Source organism: Gavia stellata, chromosome 31 (genome assembly GCF_030936135.1).
Source record: "Gavia stellata isolate bGavSte3 chromosome 31, bGavSte3.hap2, whole genome shotgun sequence".
NCBI lineage: Eukaryota > Metazoa > Chordata > Aves > Gaviiformes > Gaviidae > Gavia > Gavia stellata.
Window position 1 is genome coordinate 6,243,675 of NC_082624.1, and position 6,000 is coordinate 6,249,674.

General features: G+C 57.2%; 1 protein-coding gene across 2 annotated transcripts in view; it reads right to left on the bottom strand.

The window, feature by feature from the left end:
- The window catches only part of ZMAT4 (zinc finger matrin-type 4), a 69,826-nt gene extending 64,058 nt beyond the window's left edge, over window positions 1-5,768 (bottom strand). For both annotated transcript variants that reach the window (XM_059831448.1, XM_059831447.1), the window contains exon 1: window positions 5,728-5,768. The gene's annotated coding sequence lies outside the window, so the exon portion shown is untranslated. The remainder of the gene's footprint in view (window positions 1-5,727) is intronic.
- Between the last annotated feature and the right edge of the window lie 232 nt (window positions 5,769-6,000).

Here is a 6,000-nt window from a genome sequence, read left to right on the forward strand (position 1 = left end):
GGCTCGGGTTGGCTGCACGGCACCTGTGCCGTGCCAGCCTGAACACCTTAGCTGCGCAGAGGCCACTCAAGTTTCTGCCTCTCTTACTAATACCATCAGCTCACATGTGCTTATTATATTTCAAATAATAGAAGAGCTTGCACAGCATCCCATACAACAGGGGGTTTAACCGATTAATTCACGGCTTCAAAAGCAGTGGGCGTTCAATTCCACCCCATTCCTGGGGTTTCTGACAAGCCCCTCTGGGTGCTGCAGATCCAGCGCTCAGAGCTTTTCCCATTTTCTTTATATAATTTTGAAACCAGTGTGTGCCTCATATTCACAGCTAGCTGCTGGGTGTCATGTCTGTTGCTGTATCCTTCAAGACAGCTTTAAATACCAATGTCTCACTTTGCCACCAAGCCCACCCACTGTTTTTAAGAGGCTGGATCCAATCTAGGAGCAGTTTTAAGTTCACAGTGCAGTTCCCTGCATCACCCAGCGTTGATACTGCTTTTTGAGAGCCTCGTGCGCAGCTCCATCACACCCAGCTCATGGGCAGCCAGGGCCTCGTTGAGGTACCCTGTGTGATACACACACACACAAGTAGTATGTATGTGGTATATAAGCAAGTAGATCAAAGGGGGAGACAGGTGACACCTCTAGGGCCTCAAGTGCAGAGGCTGATACACGGAAAAGGTTTATACTCTCCCACCCTGAGGATTTGTTTCACCAACAAACACGTATTGGCAAGAAGCAGGTCCAAGCTTAACTACATCTTCTACCCCATCTCCCCCTTAACAAGACAAAAGAAATATATTTCTGCTTTGGAATTAAGAGGAGCAATATTCTTCTCCCCTATTGTTTTCCAAATGAAGCTCCTGAAAGCCCTTTTTGAAGCTTCCCGGTTGCATTTCCAGACCTGCTCCCCCTCCTGCTCTGGAGAAATGGATTAAACGAGCCCTTTGAAGTGCTGCTGCTCATGAGCTGCTCTGGGGCGAGATCGGCTCAGCTTTTTGTCATGTCCTGGAAGGAAGATAGCAACCACTACTCGCCTTCGATCTCCCTCTCATCCCACAGATGCTGAGGGGTGACGGGGCTGGAGCCAACGCACACCTCCAGGTGGGACATGGCGCTCCCCCATGACAGCCCTCACCGCCCACCGTGCACCCACCTGCAGCCACCGCCTCCCTCCGAAAGCAATGCCCAGCTCTAGAGCAAGCCCCTCGCAACCAGCACAAGCCCTCTCCCTCCTGCCACATCCCCCATCCTCTGCTCAGCACGAGGGCAGCACCCTGCAAGCCGTCCTGTCCACCCAGGACCCCGCAGTGGTGCATGGCCAGTGACCGCCTGCACAGGCGCCTGCAGTAACGCAGCCCAGGAGCACCGACCCTACCTTACTCACAGGCCAACAGACACTTGACTTTGCAGATCTGGTGACACCAAGTCTTGCAAAAACTCCCAGGACTGAACCTTGCACAAATGGGCAAAATGCTGTCATGGGACAAACGCTGCACTGCACGCGTAAATTCCCCTGCACAGAGAGTCTGACAGCCAACGCAGGCTAAGCCACTGCCGTCCCCAGCACATTAAAGGCCTAAAAGCTGTCAAGCATTGCACAACAGGCAAGTTTTAATATTGAGAATATTCATCTCCAGCCATTTCTAGTTAATGGAACAAAGCAAACTGTCGAGAAAAATGGGAACATTACAGTAAAAACAACAACAAATTAAACTCTAATGCGATTAGAGAGCAATTAGGGATCTATCCTCTGGGAGCATTTTGGAACTCTGGGTCTTTCTCAAAATCTGATCTCTCTGCAACTTTATTTCTTTCTAATTAATAAATGAAGAAACGAATGGCATAGCTCCCCCCGCCTCCCCTGCAAAATGTCATCTCCTGCTCTGCAGGAGCAGAAGGTGGTGGCAGGTAGAAGCATTCACACCTCCGAGTTGAGGAGAAATGCAGCTGTCAGCAGAATGAGGCGCAAAGGCAGGGAGAACAGAAATCACCGCCTGTGTCTGTTGCAAGGTGACCAGAAATGCAAAGACCCAAATGCTCTTGTGCAAGAGCCAGGCTGAGCTGGCACAAGCAGACAGCAGAGCATGAGTGACCCTGGAAACCCCTTTGTTTTCCTATACACAGCTCCCACAAAAGCCACAGCCCAGAAAATACATATTCAATTCCTCTTGACTTTTTAAACTTACCCACATATATGCCTATAGATAAGCACCCACTTAACCAAACTGCTCAAGTACGCTGCAGAAAGGAGCAGGATGCCCTTTGGGCATCGGTCTCTGCTGCGTCCTGGCCAGAGCACAAGGAGCCTTCAGCAGCCCACGGCAGCATGGGTGCCCCACGACCCGCGCACTGTGTGGTCTTGCCTCTCCGCCACCCCCGCGAGTCTGGAAAGGAGCATTTGGCACATCCTTCCCTGAAGGGCAGGGGACATTGAGCGTGGTGCCAACAAAGTGCCCAAGAAATTACAGAAGGACTGGAAACAAACGGGCAAAGCTGCACCGTCCCATTGAGCCAGTGTCTCGCCAGTCTCATCCACAAGCTGCCTGAAGGTCACAGCTGCAAAACCGATACAGCAAAGCCTGGCTCTGTTAAACCTTCCTTCAGTGGATGCAAACACAGTAAATGCTCTCTGCAGAGGAGAAGATGGCACGGTGTGGAGGAAAGCCTTCCCCCTCGTTTCCTGAAGCTGCTGCTATTCCTGGGGGCAGCCCCGTCTGCACTACGCAACGCCTGTACTCTTCAGCAAGGGCTGGTTTTCACACTTTGTAAGGAATAATAAAGCTTCCACATGTCCTGCTACCAGCCCGGCAGCGGTCAGGGAGTTAACTCCCTGGGCGTTCAGGGGAGGAAGGCACCTGTGCAATGGAGGGAGGTGGGAGCCTTGACCTTCATCTGTTCCTGTACCCAAATCCACCCTTGGGAACACCAGCGGCCCCATTTTGGCCTAGAAATTGGCCCAGTTCTGATCTCTCAAACCAATTCTGGATCTCAAGTCACACCTCTTTCCTTGGGAGCTTAACCCAGATAAAGCGAGACACCCAGACCTGACAGTGCCTGGGCCACCCGGTGCAAGGACCAGCCAGGACCAGCCCCAGGAGCCCCAGCCTTGCCTGGCCATCTCAGACCTTGCAGCAATTTCTGAGGGGCTTCTGGGAGCCCTCCCAACACTGAAGAACACTTTGCAATGAAAAAGGGTCTGATTAGAGACTCATGGGCCTGAAAAAGATGCCAACTTTTGGTCAAAAGTTGCTTCTTGCAAAGGAATAACTCTCAAAAAATCCCCACTATTATAGTCTACATTGGATCACTGACGTCGGGGAGGAGGGCTGTTTGTTGGTGGGTTTGGGGATTTTTCCTCCCCGCAACAGCAACACCCCTGCAGGGAGGGGTGATAAAACCGTAGCTGGACCAGACTGGCCATCAGCGTTTCCAGGTAAATCTCCAGGCATGAAGAAGGGGAGTTAGGTGGTGCACTGCCAGGCACCGCACCGTACACCGAGCCATACAGCCGCCCAGAGAGAGAAAGCTGGGCTGCTGACTGGGAGCGAGGTGCTAAGTCAGCCAGGATCAACTGGCTGCGCCAATTCCTTCACAGACGGGAAGCAGCAAATAAACCAGATCTAGGCAAACATCAGCAAAACATCTCCATACATAAACAACACCTTTCCAAGAAGGGTTAGTCAACAATGCTGTGCATAGCTGTGGAGGCCTGTCAGGGGTGTAGTATGTGCTCTATAGCACACCTGGGAAAGTGGAAACGCAGTAGCATTCCACCTCCTCTGGGCTTTTCAGCACAGGAGAGGGCAGAGCAGGCCAGAAGAGCCTGAGGGAGGAAGGCTGGATGCAGGAGGAAAGTTAAGACAGCGCAACTCAGAGCCAAGGGAAGTGACTTCCGAAACGTGCGCATCCAAATCGGCCGGGTACGCATACAGAAACGCGGTGCAAGCTGCTACGGAGGTACAAGGATTAATTATTTGAAGTGACTCAGGAGTGACTAAGAATGATCAGATAAAAATCAATTGGGGGGGGGGTTAGGGGGATGGAAATCAATCTGAATTTTGGACCGGTCCCACGCCAGGCTGTGGCCAGAAGGCAGGATCCTCCCCAGGGAAAGGGATGCGGGAGGTGCCAGAGCAGGTGCAGGGGGCACTGGGATTAGGAGGTTTATAACTGACAGGTCTACACTGCTCTGGGAGTAATAATGGGTTCCTGTCCTCCTATTTCTTAGAAAATTGGGGGGAAAGACCCATTTTTACCCTAGAAAGCTCCTGTGCTGCCCCTTCTTCCTGTCCCTTCCTACAGTAGATGAGTCACTGTCTAGCAACCTTTACCAAAATACCTCTTCCAAAATTGTTCATCAAGTCCCTGCCATTCCCCACCCCACAGTGCAAGGAGAAGCAGCAGGAGATGCTCCAGGTCACTGTCCCTTTCCCAGGGAACGACGAGAGCCCCGAAGCCGAAACTCCTGCCCTGCATCCCCCTTTCCCCGCTCCCCCTCCAGCAGCACCCCGCTCCCCAGGGCTCACCTCTCGCCTTCCAGAGCCGGTTGTTGGCGTTTCGCAGAGGGACTGCACGTGCTCACGCAGGAGCCAACAGCACAAGCTCACGCAGAAAATGCAAACTGGTGATTTTTAACTGTCTCCTCAAGGCTTTGCAAACCTTGCTCTTCACCCAGTACTGCACGCTAAGGTCACTCCAGCATCAGAGGAAGGCAGAAGCAGCGTGTGGCTGCCCCAAGGGCAGGAATCGGAGCGTGTGTAACACCCGGAGCCGAGGGGGCACTGCCCAGGTCTGGTACCACTCCTCAGCGGGCACGGGTCGCCAGCGCTTCAGACGGCTCCAGGGTCCGTTAGAGACCCTTCCCGCAGCCCAGAACGGCAGTCACCTCGCCCCTGCTGCGAGGCACAGCTTTTGCCGAGGCTCTCGGACCTCCGGACGGCTCCAGCGCCTCACAGGGGCTCAGCCAGCCCCGCGGTACGCGCAGACCCGTCCCCTGCCACGGCGACGAGCAGCCGTACGGGCGGCAGCTGCCTCCCCGCGGGCGCTGCAGCGAGTCGGGCCGGGGCCCCCCCCAGGGCCGGCAGCCCCGGCCCCCGCGGCCTCCCGGGAAACGGGCTTTTGCTCTCTAAGCAGCGCCGGCTTGGGACGGTCTCCAAACTTCCCCAACAACAGAGAGGACCCGCTTGTTTTCCTGCGCCTGCGGACAGCCAGGCTCGCATCCCGCAGCCCTGGGAGCTCCCGCTCCCACGCCGGGGGCCGCCCGCACAGCGTCCCTCGGTACGAGCACCCCGAGCTGCCGCCGACCGCCCGGCACAGGCGCTGCCCGCGCCCAGAGGCCCGGCTGCGGCCAGCGGCTCACAGGTGGGTGCCGCGTTCCGCACCCGCCCCGGGAGAACGTTCTGCCGCCCGGCGCAGGGCTGGGCCGCTCGCTCAGCGCACGCCGGTCGCCCCCGACCTCCCGCCGCGGGTCCGGGCGCGGCACCGCCGCCGCCAGCTCCCCCCGAGCACGGGCCGCCCCCCCCCGCAGCAGCGCCTGCGGTAGCAAAGCCGCTCCGGCAGCCCCGCCGGCCCCGGCCGCCGGCCCCAGCGAGCGCAGCCGACCTCCTCCCGCGGACCCCCCCGACCGCCGCTACCGAGCGGCCCCGATTCCCCGGGAAACTTTCCTCCAACTCCACCCAACAGACCCGAGCAACAAGCGAGGCGCAGGCGGCAGGGGCGGGTCGGTACCTCCGCGCCGCCGGCGCGCCGGGGACGGCGGAGCTGCTCCCGCGACGCTGCCCGGGAAGGCGCCCACGGGCGCTGCGAGCACGGCTCTGCGCTCCCCCGGCCAGCTCTCCCAGCAGCCCGGGCCAGCTGTGCTGGGAAGGCGCTGGGCGACTCTCCGCCGGGCTCCAGCTCCACCCCTAGCAGCAGCGATTGGCTCCGCCGTGCTCTGCAAGGCTGCACTGGTCCCAGCAGCCTCCCTCCGCATCCAGCTCCCGCTCCCAGCAAGAGCCTCCC